Source organism: Miniopterus natalensis, chromosome X, assembly GCF_054644295.1.
Source record: "Miniopterus natalensis isolate mMinNat1 chromosome X, mMinNat1.hap1, whole genome shotgun sequence".
Lineage (NCBI taxonomy): Eukaryota > Metazoa > Chordata > Mammalia > Chiroptera > Miniopteridae > Miniopterus > Miniopterus natalensis.
Genome location: NC_142103.1, coordinates 100,514,777 through 100,535,382, shown reverse-complemented (window position 1 = coordinate 100,535,382; position 20,606 = coordinate 100,514,777). Strand labels below are relative to the sequence as shown.

The window sequence follows — 20,606 nt, the reverse complement described above, 5'->3', positions numbered from 1 at the left end:
CCAAAGCCAAGATTCTCTCAAATGAATATCATCAAGATGACAACAGAGTTGCAGTTCCCAGAGCTCAATTAGTTGCTAACCTTAACTAATAGAAATAAAACTGAATTTCAGGAAGTAGAAAAATGCATATATTCAGACACAAATGGACACACACACACATATGCATGGACACACACATACTTACTTGCACATTCATTAGTAGCTGAGATCAAAAAATTCATGCACAAAAGGCTTGTATATTACACTTTGAAAAATACTGAAAGTAGGCACTTTAACAGCTATAATAAGTAACGATCAACTTCAAGGAACAGAACAGTAACACATTATCCAGAAACAAACTGCAAAACTTCAGAAGCATGGAGTCATTTAATATAGCTCCCAATGTTTATGCTAATAACATGTTATTATTGTAGTCACTACTTTTACCATCAATAAATCTGTCAGTTTTCTATCCATCCATTTATTCCCCTAACACTACACTTTAACCAATCAAGCAAATGTTGTATTCTCCACTTAGTTCCAGGAGCTAAACCATCAATCACATGCCCCTCTTACTCATGCATATGGACTGATTAACCCTAGGTAGGAGATGAAAGAAGGGCGAGGAGGCAGTTCTACTCCTTGAACAGTATATTACATCTCATGTCCCTTTTGCCCCTCCAAGGGAGGAGAAATAGCTGAAAAGACAAAACCCACTGGCCTCACCATGTCATGGATCTACAGGAGCAGTTTCTATAGCAGGAAGTTAAGTTCTTCGCATTGTTTTTTTTCTTTTTTCTTTTCAGGGAAATATTTTTTAGGGAACTAAAATAACTCATTCTTTTCGCTCAGGATCATTAAGATTTGCCATTGTAGAATTCCCTAGTTGTTTACAACTGATGTTGCATTTTTTCTTACTCACATATAAATTCCTAGATTCAGCCCACTTAGTTTACATAAACAACTAGGTTAGATTCATTTAGAGTCAAGTTTTTGTTTCTTTTCACTCCTGGAGGCTTTGATTCTAATTTTCAGTGGAAATGCACTTTAGGTTGGCAGGTGGGGGGTAGAATTATTTCTTGTTCATTGTCAATACTTGCCTTTTAGGTTGACATAATGAGTAAAGCTGGCGGTTAACTCCATCCAGACAGGGTCTATCTCAAGAAAGGCATGCTAGGCAGATCTTTATCCTGAAATAAAGAGCAACGAGTCATACTGGTTAGAGTACTAGTTAAAGCCTTCTACTAACACCTACTTTATGATATACCACAGACAAAACTGGTGATTGCAAGTTTTCACTTGTATCCTTGAGCTTTATAAATGGCCCTGAGAATGCCATACTAGTGAATGTATTTCGTTAGTGAAAAGCTAGATATCAAAGGGAGAATCCCAGAGGGAAAGGTAGGAGTTGGATGAGAGAGTAGTGCTGTTTAGAATTTTAATGAAAACAGCCAATAGAATGTAAGTTGATTTCATCCATTACTTCTCAAGAAAGAAAACCACAAAGGCATATATGTAAATTTTTAGCACATCTTTGCATTGTATGGGAAGGCCATTTCTTTATTTACAGAGTCAGGAATTACACTCACACAAATTAGATAGTGAGTTATTTTTGGAGGGAAGAGTGGGTCCACTGCTGTTGTGTCTGAGGCTCAGTCGGAAGCTGTCCCTTTTGGTAAGAAGGTGACTCATCAGGAAGTGAAGTGCTGGAGAAGACAGTCTTTTCTGTGAGCCAAATATGGTAAAGTCTGGTGATGGATTGGTTATTACCTTCCTCTGGTAGGCTTGGGCAGCCTTTGGACTTCCATAAATGTAATGCCTGCTCCACTCTGGAACTGTTTTTCTGATACTCCAGAAAATTCTACCTGCCCCCGCTATTTATTAACAGACCTAAACCTGGACACTCTTTACCTTTATTCAAATGATGATTAGATTTGTTGACTTTTCTTCCTGATGAAGACTCTACTTGTCCTCTTAATAACAGGCACTACCTTTTTTTCATCTTGCAAGTACCATGGGTAGGGTGAGACCCTATTCACCTAGTCATCTGAAAAGAGTAAAAAAAAATCATTAATAAAATACTAATGACAAATTTAGGGGAAAGGGAGGAGGGGAGGGAGTGAGGGTGGAGGGGAGAGAGAAATGACTATTGGTAATAGAAGAGCAAAAGCATAGACTCTAGTCTACCTCCATCTTTCATCATTTGGGACATCATTACTGTACATGATGAATACTATTTCATCAGAAAAAAATATTTTTTAGTCTCTCTCCACTGTAGAGGTTTTGTTTGTATCCCCTCCTCAAATGGAAATATTCAGAGCATGGACATCCAAGACAATGCCTTATTGAATCCTCTTTTAATGATGGCAAAAGACTTTTACCCAAAATCAAAGGTTCAGAGAACCATTATGCTTTTCCTTGTCTAACAGGCCCAGCTAAGCTCTATGCTCTTTGTGGCCTTTGTGGCCAGGTTCTCTGGATGGCCTTGTTTCTTAAACAGTTTTAGGTTAGGGCTCTGTAGCAGACATCATATCCTCTTAATCCATCTCTGATTTCAGTCCCTGATGAATCAGGTAGACAGTTCTTTACAAGCTCAGTCACATTGCACTGATAGTGTCTCACCCAGGAGTACACATTACAGATATTCCTGATTTTTTCTAGAATCTTCTCTGATCCTATGGTTGCCAATGTAAACCATTAGTGCAAGAGAATCAACACCCCAGGGGGCAACCTTCCAAACAATTCTTGGAGACATTTATATGTTTTTCAGAAGATCCAGATGGATTAATGAACAAACTGAACTACCAAACAAAATAGAGACAGACTCATAGATAGAGAGCAGGCAGACAGCTCTGCTGGATGGGTAGAGGGTGGTGTTGGGGAAGGGGACCAGTGGAGGGATTGAGGAAAAAAGGAAAAAAGAAAAAAAGAACAGAGAGAACTCATGGACATGGACAACAGAGTGGCGACTGTGGGAGGTTGGGGTGAGGTGGAAGAGTGCATAGAGGGAATAAATGGTGATGGAAAAATAAACAAACAAACAAACAAAAAATATCATGTTGAAATCAAGCTTCATTGCCTACAGCAATATCTTGGCCAACTCATTCTTCAATCAGTTTTCTTATTTCCCTGTCTCACTCCCCTTTCCTTATTCTTGCTTCCTGGTATCATTTCCAAAATCAACTACCCACACCAAAATCCTTGCTTCAGACTCTACTTGGAGGAAACCTAAGCTACAACAAGACCCTGAAAAATGTACATTATGCACAGTGTGATTCAGGTATCTACTATAGGAAAATTAATAAATGAAACCAAGCCTTCCCTGCATGTCTACTGACATGATCATTATTGGTAGACATAAGATAGTAAATATCCCAGGTTTCAATGCATAGTCTGTCAAATGCACCAGGGAGCTCAATTAAACGGAGGCTAAGCTTAAAAATATCTGGATAGAGAGCCATATCTCCTTTTGGAAATAGGCTATATAAATGCCTTAGAGTTGCCAGGTAAGGTATAGTCAAGAGATAGGAAGGGGAACGATTAAAGACTGCAGGGCCTCAAAGATGTCACCTGCCTCTCTCTGGGCATAGCCAATGCATTGGCTTCAGAAGATGGCAGAAAGAAATCCACAAACCTAGAACCTGAGATCATTTCAAGTTGAAGAGAAACCTTAAGGCAGCCCTAGATCTAGAAGCTACTAAAGGAGCACCCATGGACAACCTACCTCACCTCTCTATAATGGAGGGTCCTTCTGAACGAAACGGGGATAATAAAAGTCCATATTTCATAGGGTTGTTTGTATGAGAGTTAAATGATATATGTAAAAGGTTTAGCACAATGTCTGAGATATAGTGAAATCTCAAATATTAAAGAGAGAATAAGCCAGGGTAAGTACACACAAGAGGAGGAGAGTCACAAGAAGTTCTGTTTTTTCCTTTATTGTTCTAAATCCAAAGTGTGAAGAATACCAGACAGGGAGGAGGAGTGAAGTGTAGAGACAACCCAAGCCATGTTCTCCTCTTGGGGTAGAATGAGGGAAAACAGAAGCAGCACCAAATGAGTGCAAGAGCAACTCAATGGGTACGAAATTCCCGAGGTTAAGCCATTGCTACAAGGAGAGGGGCTCTCACCTTTTGGGAGCTACATGGAAACTATGTGCTGTGGCTCAAGCAACAGCAAATGTTTGGTGTCCAGAGCTTCCCAGAGCGTGGACTTTGTGCCTAACTCGGTTTATAGGCCAACTGATGATACTGGACTCCTGCTGTGATGTTGGCACTGGTGACCTAAAGAACATTTAAAGGCTCAAGGTTTTGGATGGGGGAATGGGATGCAGCATACACGTAGCTGCAACTCGGGATAGGAGGAATGTGAATAAAGGGGAAGCAAGCCTTCAAGCAGTCATACGGAAAGTGCCAAATTTGGGCTGCAGACAGAAGACACCGCCAAGGCCACTGGAAGAGAGCTGCCTAGTGAGGGGTCGTTTAAGTTAGGTACTGAAGGCTGAGTAGGAGGTTAACTGAAGCAAGCTACTGCAGTGCATTATGATACAAAGACACTCACTCTTGCCTCAAGCAGGCTGGGGTTAGAAGCCAGGCTATGCCTCTCATCAGCTGCATTTACTAAATAATACATACTTTTGAGACTATTATGGGGAATATTTGTTAAGTATCTAGTACAGTGTCTGGCATATAGTAGAGCCTCAAAAATAATAACTATTATACCCATAGAATCTTGGAATACTTTTGTATCATGATGCTGCCCTGAACACTGGCAAGCACAGATGTTTCACTGTGACCCTGAGCGGCAGTGATAAATATCTGCAGGGGTTTCTACTCACCTCCCTGGAAATAACGTCAGGGAAGGACACAGGCCTAATTCAGAACATTCAGAAGCCCACAACGGAAGCAATGGAACAAGCTCAGGCTAGTAGCTCCAGCAAACTTCCAGGACAGACAAGGACCTTGGAAGGGCTGGTCTATTCCGAAAGATAAACCAGGGCCTCTCTGTCTTCAGCTTTCCTTCCTCCCCCTTCACTCCTTTCCCTCCTCCTTTGCCCTGAGCGGCCACATGGACCTCAAGGTGCTTTGCTCTGACCATCAAAGGCGAAGGAAGTGGTCTGCTCAAACTCCTAGATGCTAATTAAGTATTAATTAATTAATTAAGTTGGGACCTATTAAGTCTCTCTTCCCACATATATTGGTGTTTAAAATATTTCAAGGGATGGACAGTGTTTAAATCATGCATGTCTGAGAGTAGGAGTTTGGGTGTCAGCAGTCAATCAGCAGGTGAGGTTGAGAGTGGGGTGGTTATGACCAGAAATACTGAACTCATTTTGTACGGAGAAAAACAAGGTGAAAGGGAGAAGTGTCTGGCGTTTAGAACTAACCTAAAATCTCAAGTCTGGCACTTTTTAGTTACTGATCCTTGTGGAGTAATTTTACCTCCCTGTTTTCATTTTCTCAAATGCATAATGAGAATGCTAATCCTTACCTTATACACGATGTTTTTAAGGTTAGACAAGCACTTCCCGCATTGAATGTGCACACAAACCACTTGGGCATTTTGTTAAAATACAGGCTCTGATTCAGGAGATCTGGAATGGGGCCCGAGGTTCTGCATTTCCGATGAGCTATCAGATGGTGTCAATGCTGCTGATCCAAGGACCACATTTTGAGTAGCAAGAGGCTGTTAGATAATGTAATTAAGGATAAAGTGGGTTTTCTTCCCAGACAGTTTGGTGGGAAGAGATCATTTCTTGCCCTTGACTTGCTACCAGTTACAAAAAAAATAAGTTGAGTTGAGGCTGGAGATACGAAGAGAAGAAAAATTGCCATCAGGGTTTGGGAGGGAGCTACTGCTTAAGCAGAAAGGCTGAAAACTGTATTTTTCACCTTGAAAGGAGCTTCTCGGGGAATCTCCTGGCCATGGCTGCTTCAGGAGAGATCAAATCGTGCTGTGAGTTTTCCTCCTCCGAGCACCAAGCAATGGCTGCTGTGTTTCCTGATGGAGGCTGCCTGGTTCTAGTGCTGTTGGTTGCTGTTCATTTGCTCCCTTTTCATTTGGTTGTAAACATGATTGATGTTTATTTTAAGGAAAGGAATCTCTTAGTTTAGTATTCTCACATTTTATTACACTTCTGTAAATATGAGTGAGCTAGATTTCTAAAGGTTTACTTCATAGTTGTGCTACTTTCTCTTCTCAGAATTGTTTCTCCCCTACACTTTACCCTTTCACTCTAGTCTTCCTCATTTTCTTCCTGCTAAAGGCCGTCAAATTTACATTCTTGAGAAACTTATTCTGTTATCAATTTCAGCCACATCACTCACATTCTCTCATTTACTGGCTCAATTATCCTGTAGCTGAAAAACATCATTTCTATACATGGAATTAATGCCAGCCTCTCGACCTAGAGTTGGTTCATTTTAATCAGTTGGGAAAGCATAACCATTCCACCCAGGGCAATATTACCTCCCTGAGTCTATGCACACATTGCTGATAAACACTGGTGAAGCACCATGTCAGGCACTAGTCATGCACAAGATATTGCGGAGAAGACAATGAGAGCACTCAAAAGGACAAGCCATATTCTCCTCTAGCAGGATGAAGAAGAGAATATGAAAGTGGGAAAGTGGGGGGGGGGGGGTAAGAAAAGTTGGCTCAGTGTTCCTTCGCCCAAGTGGATAGACAAGTGGGTGTCTCATGTGCAAAGTGAAGGTAGGCTTTAGTGAGTCTGTAAAATAAATTAAAAACTGTTTTAAAAGAGCCTTTTGTAATTTAAAAAGTTTACCACATGGTTTAAAAATTAAGGGGTATTTTAAAAACAGATTATGGAGAGAAAATTGGCATATAATATATACCATATATTTAAGGAGTATAATTTAAGTTTTGGCATGCGTGTACACCAGTAAAACCATTATCACTATCAAAATAATGAACATATCCATCACCCCCAAGCTTCCCTGTGGCCCTCTGTAGTCCTTCCTCCTGCCCTTCCTGTCACATCACTCATCTCCAGGAAATAACTGATTTGCTTTCTGTCACTATAGATTAACTTGCATTTTATACAGTCGAACAATATGTACTTTTATGATTGACTTTTTTCACTCAACATAATTATTTTGACATTCATCCAGGTTGTTGTTCATTTTTTATTGCTGAATGATATTCAATTTTATGAGTATATCATAGTTTGTTTATCTATGAACCTGTTGAAAGATAGTTGGAATGATTCTAATTTTTGGATATTACAAATAAAGCTTCTATGATAGTCTTTGTATGGGCATATGCTTTTTAAAAATTGGATAAGTACTTAGGAGTAGAATAGTTAAATCATATGGTGGGTGTTTAACTTTTTAACAAATTCTCACAAACTTTTCTCCAAGGTGTCTGTACCATTTTATATTCCCACGAGCAGGGTATGAAAATTTGTGTTCCTCCACATCCTTGCCAACACCTGATATGATTAGTCTTTGTTATTTTAGACATTTGAATATGTGTGGAAGTATCTCATTGTGGTTATAATTTTCATTTCCCTAATGATTAATGGTATTTGAGCATATTTTTATTGCTTATTTGTCATCTATATGTCTTCTTTGATTAAGTATCTGTTCAATCTCTTGCCTATTTTATATTAGAACTTTTGTTTACTTTTTATTGAGTTCGAGAGTTCTTTATATGTTCTGGGTACAACTCTTTTATCAGAAAAATGGTTTCCAAATATGGAGCTAGCATTTGAGTGGATTCAAAGGTGATTATAGGAGCTCACGGTTCAGTGAAGGGGTCAGGGCAGTAAAAAATAATCAGTGAAGACTTTGGGGATACAACTGAGACTCTTGCAGAGTGCCATGGGAGTGTAGAGGAGAACACAATCAATTTCACCTGGGAGAGCTTGGAAAGATTTCCCAGAGGATGGGAACCTAAAGCTTTGTTTTGAAGTGAGAAGGGTTGGGTAGGTGGTGAGCGTGTGCAAATGAACATGCTAGGCAAGGAGATCCTGTGAGAGGCGGGAGGTGGGTTTGGCGATCACGAGTTCTGGATGAGCAGAAGGGCTGGGAGGGTGAGAGGCTAGGTGAGGAAGCCCGAGCCTATGCAGTGCTGTCATATTGTGGGGGCTTTGTAAATCAGGCTTAAGAACCTGGGTTTTTCTTCAAAGCAATAGGGAGTTTGATGAATGGTTTTAAGCATCCGAGTAAAATGGTCAGATATGCATTTTAAGAAAATGTCTTGCAGTGATGGTGAACGATTTGAAGATAGTGAGTTCTGAAAAAAATGACAAGACCCTAAACAAAGCAGTGATAGCAGGAATAGAAAGGAGGGATGAATTCTCAAGATATTGAAGAGGAGTGGTAGAAGGAGCTCTAAAATGTTACAGGTGACGGAGGTGGCGGTATGTAGGGTGGCTCCTGGATTCTGCTTGAAATAATGGAATGATCTGGTGGCACATTCATTATGCCCAGGAATAGGTGAATAGGAACAGAAGATGTAGAGAGCACTATGGGTTCATTTATATCACTGATCACATTTATTCAATTCTTTTTTTTTTTTTTTTTTTTACTGAGTGTCCACTATATTCCAGGAACTGGGAATCTGATAGATATCAAAGCAGATACTATGCTAGCCTCCAGAGAGTAAAAAGTCTAGCATGAAAGAGAGAAAATGGAATAAGCCCACAAATGTGTCATTTGAAACAATTATCTCTGAACTGTTTAAGGGAAAATAATGGAGTGTTTGTAGAGCACACTCAGGTAGACCTCAGTCTCAAGAAACAAAACCTTGAAGTAAAGTTTAAGAAAAGATCTGAAGAAGTTAGGTTGGTGAAGATAAAATAATGTTTCTGATAGAAGGAACAAGACATGTTAAATATTGTAGGACATCGGTTTCCAATAGCAGATAGAAACATGCACTCAGAAACAAGGTCTGAGATGAAGTTATCAATCCATGGTGGCAGGTGAAGCGATGGCAGAAAATGAAAACTTCAAGGGAGGCTATGTAAGACGAGGAGGTAATAAGTCTGATGCTTGACCCCTGGAAACCAATATTAAAGTGCAGGAAGCGCGGGGCAGCAAGTCAGCTAAGGAACGAGGAGGAATAATCAAGCATCTAAGAAACAAAGAGAGGGGAGACGGAGCCAAGAAAGAGGAAATTCATGGTGGCTGGTGTCCAGTGTATGAAAACGACTGTCCTGGTACATTAAGCTCTCTTTCTCCTTACCCTGTACGGAAACCTCTGCACTGTATTAACTAAATCTTGCTGATTGTCTCTTCCCAGGCTGAACCAGGTTCCGACCTCATTAAGTCTCAAGGAAGGTATACACATAAAGGAAAAATATATATTTCTTATTGACATTAAATGTTCTCAAGGAAATTTGTTTTGGCATTTCCCCCTCTGCCTGTCATTCTAAAGACTGATTGATAATTTTGAATTCATGAAATCACTTCCAAGAATACTTTAAATGTAATTACATTCCAAATTACGTATTCCTTGTTCCATGAAATGAGTTAAAATACTGTGGCCATTTCTTTTCTTCTGGGAAGAAAAATCAAGACCCCCATACTTCGTCCCACCCTGCAATAATGGCATGCACCCACACATTAACAAGAATGTTTGCTAGGCAGGCTTGCCGAGAGGCTCGCACTAACTACCCAAAGGAAAGCTATTACCCTCCTCTCTGCCTCCGTGCTTCTATGGGTCGGTCCTTCAAAGTCTAACTCACCATCGTCTGCATAAAGTCATGCCAATATTATAGTCCCAACTCACTGACCTCCTAGTAATAACAATCATTTCTTAAGAACCTGCTGTGTATCATGTACTGTGCTAAGCACTATCGACCAATACATTGTGAGGTCATCTTATGACACCCATATATAGAGAGGAGGCTAAGGCTTAGGCATGCTAAATTATTTGCCAGATCTGTTCAACTCTAATATCTTAACAATTAAGCATCACACAAATCATAATAAAGATGGTCACTCAGATATGCCCTGTTATGCTGCAGTAACAAACAACACTTTTGTTATTATCTCTTAATAATAAATGTTTCTTTCTCACTCATACAGCATGTACATCATAGGTCAGTTCTGTTGAATGCCCCCTTACCCCATGACCCAGGCTATCAAACTGCTACTATCTTGAACGTTACTGGTCGTAAAGATAGAGGGAAAGAGCTCGATGGTCTTGTATCAGCAATTAAGTGCTTTGGCATGGAAGTGACAGGCACTGCTTTCATTCACAACTCATTGGCCAGAGCAAGTCACTTGGCCCAATGAAATCTGATTTAGGACGCGGAAAGCAGAAGAGCCCAAAGTGATCTGCATTAATGACCACACAAAGTTAAAGAGGTTCTAATTATTATATTTCTGCATCCATTTCAGCATCCTGCATTCTAGATTTTAACTGATAAGAACATTAAAATTGTATTGCAGAATCAAAACCACAATGATATACCACTTTCATACACACTAGGTGCAGCTATAATCAAAAGGATAGAAAATAGTTAAGTGTTGGCGAAGATGAAGAGAAACTGGAATCCTCATACATTGCTGGTGAGAACATAAAAGGACGCTTTGAAAAAGTTTGGAAGTGCCTTAAAATGCTAAATATAGAGTTACCACATGATTCAGTAGTTCTACTCTAGGGACATATCCAAGAGAAATGAAAACATATATCTACACAAAAACTTGTATATTAATGTTCATAGCAGTATTCATTATTCATAATAGCCCAAAGTGGAAACAACCCAAATGCCTATTACCAATTTAAAAATGGGTAAACAAATGCGGTATGTCTATACAATGGAATATTACTTAGCCAAAAAGGAATGCAGTATTGATACATGCTACAACTTGTATGAACCTTAAAAACATTCTGTGAGGGAAAGGATCCAGTCACAAAAGATCACATATTGTATTAATCCATTTATATGAAATGTCCACAACAGGAAAATTCATGGATACTGAAAGATTAGTGATTACCTAGTGCTGAGGTGCTGGGAGGAAATGGGGAAATGTAGCATGGATCAGTACTGCAGGGTCTGGTTGTTAAGGACAGCTGACACTGAAATCATGACACTGAACCCAGAATAACCCCATCAGGAACGCTAACATCTGGGATGGGGGAAATACCTCCCAGCGAATCCTCCTACAGACAAATGATGAGCTGTTTATTAGGCAAAATTGGGTTTAAATGTGAGAGGGGAAGAAAGGAACTGACACTAACCCAATGAGGCAGATCTCAAAAGGAAAAAGTAACATTGAAAATCTTGTGGTTATTATGAGCTATGATGAAATTATGTGTAGAAATGAATCTGTATTATTTATTTATTATTATTTTTCACTTTTAATTAAAAAAAATCCTCTTCTGAAAAGGCATTATGAACTGGGAGCTCATTTTTAAAAAATATATCTTTATTGATTTCAGAGAGAGGAAGGGAGAGAGAGAGAGATACATCAATGATGAGAGAGTCATTGATCAGCTGCCTCTTGCATGCCCCCAACTGGGGATCGAGCCTGCAACCTGGACATGTGCCCTGACCAGGAATTGAACCACGATCTCCTGGATCCTAGGCTGATGCTCAACTGCTGAGCCACGCCCAGCTGGAATGGAGCTCATTTTTTAATGGCATATAGAAATTTGGTTTTCAGAAATAATTTCCAACAATATACATATGATGTATTATAGAACTGTACTCCAGAAACCTATATAATTTTATTAACCAATGTCACCCCAATAAATTCAATAAAAAATGAAATAATTTTCAATGTGAACTAGACACATTCCAAATGAAAAATCAAAAACATTTAATTAAGACATGAACTACCAATGATAAAAATTAATAAAAACTAATCTCTTTTTGAAAATTCTGCTCAAGAGATGTGCATATAACCCAGTAAAATACAGTATTAAGAATGTCTGAGAAGTTGTAAACTATATTCATAATTATGTTCAGGGTGAGACATGGTTCCTAAGGATACTGATTTGAAACTTTCTCAAGAAATGCAACCAGTGTTAAATAACTGATACTTGAAGGCAACATTTTGTTTAAGAAAATATGTCCTTCTTGGGACAGAACCAACTGAGATAAAGAAGGAGACACTGGCACAAAGCCTAGATCTTCTCAATTCTTGGAAAAAGACCAACTATTTTTTTTCCCTGTCTGAAACATTTAGAATTTTGACTTGAAACTGTAAAAAGGTTCCTGTAGGGATGTGGAGTGGGAGTGGGGGTAAGGGCTTCCCACCCCACCCCCACCTTTTCAATGAAAGGTAATTCAAAATTGGGGAAGTTTCTCAATACATGTTTGGCTAAATGAAATTTGATTTTAAAATAGTCAGAAAGAAAAGAAGTTTTTTAGCTTTCTTAGGCAAATTAAAAAGGATCCTGAAAGAAGGGAAAGCAAACAGGGAGGAAATACAGCCCAAATAAGAAATTTTTAAGAACACTGGATCCTCCAAAGTGAAGGCAGATTAAGCCTTTCTGCAACATCGGTCAAAGATGGAGACGATCCCCCCTGTCACCACTGGGTGAAAGAAGGTGAAGGGACTAGTAAAAAAAACATATATACATAACACATAGACACAGACACAAGTGTAAGATAGCCAGAGGGCAAGGGGGATGGAGATTAGGTGGAGGTGGGCCAAAGGGGGGGGAAATGGGGATGAAAAGAAAGAAACTGCTTGGGGCGATGGGGGCACAATACAGTGTGCAGATGATGTTTTATTGAGTTGCACACTTAAAACGTGTATGGTTTTGCGAACCAATGCCACTCCAATAAATTCAATTAAAAAATAAAAAATAAAATGAAGTGCATGTTAAAAAAAAAAAATACCACAGGCAATCTATAAGTAAAAATAACATGGCTGTCAGGTATTGGTGTTGCCCTTATCTGAATCCAGATGCTAATTAAACATGTAGGATGAGAGTACCTCACCACACCCCAAATCGGTTCAATTACTGGAGATCATATAGTATGAATCACATAGACTACCAAACTATAAAAAATAAATTAACTGCTCCTGGCTTCTACTAGATTCAAGTGGAAATCCCAATATACAATAGGTCTGTTTAGATTTGGGCAAAGCAATATCTCACATTTGAAGATCTTATTATGCCCTATTCACCAAGGTCGCTAGAAGAAAGTGACTGACTCTTCCTTGTCTGTAGTAGTTTTACAAAGAATTAAAGGGGCTAAAATCCCTGCAAAATGTTGGATAATTTCATCAAAATATTCTATAGCTACAACTTGCTAAATTCTCATATTTATTTTATGTGGGGATAGGTCCAAAAATGTTGGGAGGATTTCCTGTACAGAGATGCTTGGGAATATTAAAATGTAATGTGGTTATAGAATTGCAAATGAAATGTGCCGTAATCCAAATGTGGTAGTGTTTTCTGAATTAGCTCTTGTAGAATTTAGATAATTCACAGAAATTATTTTACTTGAACGCTTAGGATTAAATTTTGGTTGTATTTTCTAACTCTTAATTGGTTTTTGAAAAGATGGACTAATATAACAGTGAGATAAGTAATTTTAATATATTTTGTAGCAGTTACCTATTGCCACAATAATGCCACATGACAAGCAGAAGACCTCAGTAGCATAAAACAGTAAGTGTTTATGTTTACACATCTGGAGTGGTTGGTTAAGATGGTTCTGCCATTCTTGGCTAGGCTCAATCACGTGTGGCTATTGTTTGTGGTTATACTGCTTGATCTTGGTGGGCTATGGTTTCAGTAAGTGGGGTAACTCAGATATGTTACACATATCTTTCATCTTCTTGGGTATGTTTTCACAGTTGGGTCACAGATGCAAGTGAGAGAGCAGAAAGATACAAGGACTCTTGAGAACTAGGCTCAGAACTGACATGCCATCACCTTCACCACATTCTGCTGGCTAAAGCATGTCACAAGGCCAATTCATAAAAAAGATGGGAAACACATTCTGCTTCTTTAGTGAGAGAAACTTCAAAGTTAATGGTAAAGGGTATAGACACAAGAGGGAGAGTGTGGGTGAAAAACTGGGACTATTGATACAATCAATCTATTAAATACATATAAACAGAAAGGCCTTTAAAAAGTTGCAGTTCAATATTAAGGTCCCCATGATAAATAAATTATGACACTATGACTCATAACAATAAAAAGTTAAAGAGCTTTGGGAAAAACCTTAAAGGTTTATAATTATCTATATTGACCTATTCCTTGCTTTTGCTGGTAAATTTATTTTATGGAATCTAGCTGAACTATTGGGCAGCTTGGGTCTCTGTATTCTTTAGGGTTCTCTTAGAAGGGTGTTGGATTTCTTTTGCTTTTGACACAATTGGTTATTAACAGTACAGACAAGGGAAATCATTCAGACTAAGAGATAGCAGATAGTAAACATTTCAGGTTTTGTGGGCTAGACAGTCTCTATGACAACTACTCTGCTTTACCCTTACAGTGCAAAAGTAGCCATAGACAGCATGTAAACAAATGGGCATGGCTGCATTCCAAATTGTACTTTAAAAATCAAGCAATGGGCCAGATTGGGGTGATGGGCTTTGGTTTGCTGACCCCAATCTAGATGTTCATACTTCGGTGCCAAATTCCCGATGCTTGAGCAAAAGAGGAAAAAAAGAAAGAAAGAAAGAAGAAAGAAAGAAAGAAAGAAAGAAAGAAAGAAAGAAAGAAAGAAAGAAAGAAAGAAAGAAAGAAAGAAAGAAAGAAAGAAAGAAAGAAAGAAAGAAAGAAAGAAAGGAGGGAGGGAGGGAGGGAGGGAGGGAGGGAGGGAGGGAGGGAGGGAGGGAGGGAGAGAGAGAGAGAGAGAGAGAGAAAGAAAGAAAGAAAGAAAGAAAGAAAGAAAGAAAGAAAGAAAGAAAGAAAGAAAGAAAGAAAGAAAGAAAGAAAGAAAGAAAGAAAGAAGACTTATAAATTTGAAGCAACAGGAGAAATCAAGAGCATTGCTTGTAGTGACAAAATATGGCGTGGCATAGTACACCAGCAGTTACTGGAAGGAATAAGTAAAATGGATTAATAAGCTCTCATATCAGAGAAAGGTAAAAAAAGACACCAGAATACTCAGACTTTGAAGAAAATGATTAGTGTTATTTCATTCTAAGTACATTATAACTTTGAAATAAGACTTTAGATTATGGATATCTCTAATAATACTCATAACTTAAAATCAGTTTGTGTTTGGAAAAAAATGATTTAGTACCAAATGAAGAATCTAAGGATCATGGTTTCACATGGAGTGATTTCAAAGAATGAGGAAACGTTGTTATAATTAACATTAATGTAAAACTTTACATTTTAAACATTGCATATGCATTATCTTATTTAATTTTTGCAGTAATCTTTTGCATATAAATGGCATTATTTTCATTTCACAGATGAGGACTTCTGCCGAAGTTCACACATCTAGTCACAGCGCTTGCCCTTGAATCTGGATTTCCTGCCCCTAAATTGCTTGTCAATTAAATTATATCATTGCAATGAGTTAGGGCACAATATGAATTTAGAGGGCACAGTCTCCAAGACGGCCTTCACTTCTGACACCAACTGCGAGTTTGGGGGGGTTCCTAACAGTACCCTCATTTATATATGTCCTTAGCTATTATACTCATGGTATGGCTTATTATAGGGAAAGGGTACAGATTAAAACCAGTCAAGGGAAGAAGTACATAGGGCAGAGTCCAGGAGGGTTCCAAACATTTTTATGACACCCATTGTCTTTTCCCCATGAAGCCAGGACATGTTACTTTCCAGGTGTCAGTATGTGACAATACACATGGACTACTGACAACTAGGGAGGCTCGCTCAAGCCTCAATATTCAGAGTTTTCATTAGGCTCCATTATGTAAGCATGTTTGATTAACTGATTGACCACCTGGTTGATCTCAGTCTCCAGGCTGACTGATACCACATGACCCAAAGCCCATAGCCTGAGTCACAGTGTTGGTCTTTCTGGCATGGCCAGCCCCCCACTTTATGACTATGTGAGTGTGGCCCTAAATTGCTTTGTTAGACTGTCCAGTACAACTCACGGCACTCAGGTAAACAAAGATACTCCTAGCAGGCATACCATTACAAGAGGCCAGACAGTACCTTCCAGAAAGAATGCAAAGACCAGACCTTCTCTTTGGGCAAGGCCAAGTTCTTTACTATACAATCATGTCAGGAAAAGAGCTTTCACAGCATAGAAAGATGTAGAAAGTGAAGACAGCTGGTAAATGCATATGTCAATATGGCTTGTTGGAACCAAAATTTGAAACTTGATTTGGTTTTGTTGTTATATTCTCCTCTGCCTAGAAGAGACAAGAACTGGGAAATGTGAGAAGTCCTAGATAAAGGGGATTATATCATTGCCATGGTTCAGATATAGCCCTTATGGCTTATAAGAAGAGGTACAACTGTGAGAAGTGATAAAAGCATATAGCCTATTGTTTGAGGAGAAAAGTCTGCTTGGTTTATGGTTTTTTAAAGGAGCTCTTAGTTGTTTTCAGTTTAAAAAATTGATATCCATTATCAGACCAGCAACAGTCAACTCCTGGGGCTTTTTGCTAAAATTAGTTTTGATACCTTAAAGAATATTGATGACATTTTAGAGTAGAACAGCCTAAGAGATCCAAAATAAAAGCTTTGTAAAAGACTTTATCCTTTAGCTTTATCGAGGCCAAAAAATAAATAAAAATGAGTTCTGCTATTAAACATAAAGGCTCCAGTTATTTCTATTTATACAACTGCTCAGCTTTATCTAGCATAAAATAAATTAGAAGGAAGAAGTGCCATATATCTGAGTGAGCTGGGTATGTGCATAGTAATTCCTTTAGGCTTATGATTTATTTTCCTTTGGTATAATTTTTAACCATTGAAGTAGATGAGGACTGTCTCTGGTGTCCTGAAACCCCAAGCTACCACTTCCCATGCTTTCTTGCCAACCCTGTCCCCTCAGAGACCCCTTTTTCAATCTCCTAAAATTCTAAGACATCATTGTTTCTTGAATTTTTCTGGGAAAAAGGAAATTCCGTAATTTTCAGGGTGGATTTGTTTCATATGATACTCCTCTTTCCATGAGCATTTAAAATTAAAAGAATATCATGGAGATGAACTTTTTCTAATTATATTTACCATACCGGTTTTATTAGTTAGGATAGGCAAAGCTCTACTGTAGTAACAAAACTCCAAATTTCAGTGGATTGACACTATAAAGGCAGGTACTTCATTTAGAGCACAGATTCACGTGTGTTGGGGGCTTCTCCTGCCAGCTGTTCTTTCAAATGTTGACTCAGGGACAAGTGACTTTTATTTTGCAGTTCTGACATCTTAGATAGTTTGCTTCTAGCTGTATGAACCTAAGAGTGAGAGAGAATGGAAGACATAGCCTGCTCTTAATATCCTGGAACTGGATGTGACACACCTTTACACAAGCTGTCTTGGTTAGGATTAGTCACAGAGAAGCATGACAACTAGGAAATGTAGAGAGCGAAATGAGATATGCTTGGGACAGAGGGAATTTCAGGAATGGACAAATCATACTAGCGGAGATTTATGTATGTACTCCACTAAAAGACCAGTTCAAGTTTGTATCAAGAGTTCAGCAGACCTATACTGTGATTCTATTGTAAGCCAAGAATTGTGCTAGATGCTGGGCACACAAAAGAGGAAAATGTGGTTGTTGTCCTCAAGAACATCACAGTTGAGTTTAGGGAGGTTGACAGGTAAAACCCTACCTATAATGTAGTATGACATTTAGAATAATAGACATATATACAAGTAACATTTAATTTGTATATATGTAACTCTTCAAGACTGCAATGTGAGGGTAGAATTAGGGAGAGCTTTACAAAGGAAGTGACCCCTACACAGATGTTGAAGGAGTTTTCCAGGCAGAAAAAAGAGGAAAAACCTGTGAGAAAGATAACAATGTCAAAAGCAACTGAGAATATAGTGTGTTGAAAAAGCTAAAGTGGAATGCAGAAGATTAATTTCAAGGTGAGGCACAGTAGAGCAGGAGGCTGGAGAGCTGGGCCAGGGCCTTCTCTGTAGGTTCTTCCATTTAGCCATGTTGAGGTCTTTAGAGTCCTGTGGGCAAGGGGACACCACCTAAGGGTTCTTGGCAGGAAGATGATCAGTGTCTAACCTATTCCTAAAAGCTTAAAATACTCCCAACCTTTACTGAGCTTTCATCATGGGCTAAGCAGAGTGAAGCCCTTTGTGGGCATGATCTTATTTCACCCTCCCAGAAACCTTATGAGGTATTATTACTGCTGTTACTATTATTATTATTATTATTATTATTATTATTATTACCATCTCCAGATGAGAAAACTTGAGGCACTGAGAAGGCCAGCAATTTACCCAAGGACATGCAGCTAGTATGTGGTGAAGCCAAGACTGAAACTCAGGCAATATGGTGTGGAGTCAGGTCCTTTTATAGACCATAGCTTCCAATAGAAATATAATGTGAAGCACCTAAACAAATTTAAATTTGGTAGCCACATTAAAAAAATATTAAAAAGAGGTGAAATTAATATTTTCATTTAACCCAATATCACCAAAATATTATTTCAGCCTGTAGCCAATATAAACATTATTCATGAGTTATTTTACATTATTTTTCATCCAAGGTCATAGAAATCTGGTGTTTTATCCTTGTAGCATACCTCCATTCAGACTAATCACATTTCAAATACTGAGCAATGGCATGTGGCAAGTGGCTACTGTATTAAAGGGTTATTTCTGCAGTTTTAGGGAAATTCAGGTGAAGGGTACTAAGAAGCCATAAAAGTAAATGTTTGCCCCCATTTTGAAGTGAATTGTTTATAATCACATACACATATTACACAAAGAGATTAAACAGCTCAATTTGAGATAGTTTTGTCCTCTCAAAACTTATTCTAGTCCCCCTTTCCTCCTTAGAGCAGTATTCAGTAGTAATTACACCTCAAATCCTAAATGAGCATACTTGGCACTGATAGGTGGCATGGTTCATTGTCATGACTATAAATGACAGATGGATTATTCAAACTCTACATGCAGAAGGTACCACAATCTGTCTGGTATCTAGTACATTTTCCCTTCCTAGTTTGCGTCCCTCAAAGTGATGGTAGGTGTTATACACACCCAACATGTTTTGAATGTCAATGTGGAAATTCTAGCAATTCCAATTAGGGTCAGCTTGTTACACTCCAGGGAGTAACATTAAACATAGGTAATTGAGTTTCCCAAACAGTGGATGACCTCACTGTTTACCCTTCACAAATACACATGGTCTCTTAGTCTATTTAACTAAGCTCCTATCTAAATATGTCCTGCGGGGAAAAGGAGTTTATATAAAACCATCAAATAGTCTCTCTCACTCCCCCTCCCCCGCCAGATTTCTTTGTGTCCACTATATGCCTTTACTGAAAATCTACCCATCTGCCAATCCCATGCCAGAGAACAGAATTCAGACTGTATTTTGAAGCACAAGACACACATGATAAGTTTGTCTGTGGGAAAAAGTTGTAGTTGTTTATATTGCCAATGGAGTAAATTTTTATCTTTCAAAATGTACATTCTAATAAACCTTTTGGAGTCTCTATGACTAAGGAACTATCCTGGATCTTGGGAGATGGCAAAGGTTAAACAAATGATTATATACTGTTCCTGACTACAAGCAGGATAGCACAGTGGCTAAAAGTTTAGACCCTGATCTGACATGAATCTGAGAGCAACAGCTTTACTTGCTTATTTAACCCTGAAGTGAGCTATTTAAACTCTCTAAGCTTCACTTTCTACATCTGTAAAGTGGAGTTAATGATAGAGTTGTTATCTGAATTAAAGTATGCGATATGGAAGGCACTTAGCTCAGAAGCTGGTAAAAAGTAAGTGGTCAATAAATACTCCTTTTCATTGTCTTTTTCTTTCTATTGTTATCATCTCCTAGTGGGGGAAGGCAGAAACATAAACACCTATAACAAAAATCATAGTGTGACACATGCTAATTGTGGTACAAAGCAACACTAGGAAGGTAGAAGAACTATTCCTTCTTATTAGGGTTAGAGATATTTTAATGGATGTGGCAGCATTTGTCTAGGGGCTTTGAAGCATGAAAACAGATAGAGAGGAAAGAAGAAAATTTGGGGCAAAGGCATGGACAGTAGAAGTGTAGTAAATAGTCCAGGAGTAAACAGAAGAGATTGGTGTGTTGGGCTGCTGGAATCTGGCTTGACAAATAGTTTGGTCCTCAATAAGAGTTTTGAATATGGGACTAAAAAAAAATGGCACCTTCTTAGTAAATGTACAAACATTACTCATTTGTGAAGAGGGCAATCATAGTACAGTGTGTGTTTTTTCAGAAGGTAACATTGAAGGCAATGTAGGAAACAAAATTAAGATGGAGGCCATCTGGGCAGCTTCAAGAAATGGCTAGTATTTTAAGATGGGTCATGAAAAAGCAAACTTCTTGATTTTCAGGACTCAGCCAGTATTAGCACAAAAACACTCTCGATAGAAAAGAGACTATGTCCATAGCTGTGAACTCCATCGCTCCTCTCCTTTCACCCTGTGTATTCTCAAGACTTGAAGAATTATGAAATAGATCTGGAAAATACTTCTATCCCTAGTTAAGATGATAAACACATTTAAGATCTCTTATTTTCAGTATCTGG

The 20,606-nt window shown here is 38.5% G+C and overlaps 1 long non-coding RNA gene across 2 annotated transcripts in view; it reads right to left on the bottom strand.

The window, feature by feature from the left end:
* The window catches only part of LOC148090648 (uncharacterized), a 308,919-nt gene that overhangs the window by 232,865 nt on the left and 55,448 nt on the right, over nucleotides 1-20,606 (bottom strand). For both annotated transcript variants that reach the window (XR_015713701.1, XR_015713700.1), the window contains exons 3-4: nucleotides 1,891-2,026; nucleotides 1,080-1,169 (exon numbers count right to left, since the gene is read on the bottom strand). This is a non-coding gene — a long non-coding RNA (uncharacterized LOC148090648). The remainder of the gene's footprint in view (nucleotides 1-1,079; nucleotides 1,170-1,890; nucleotides 2,027-20,606) is intronic.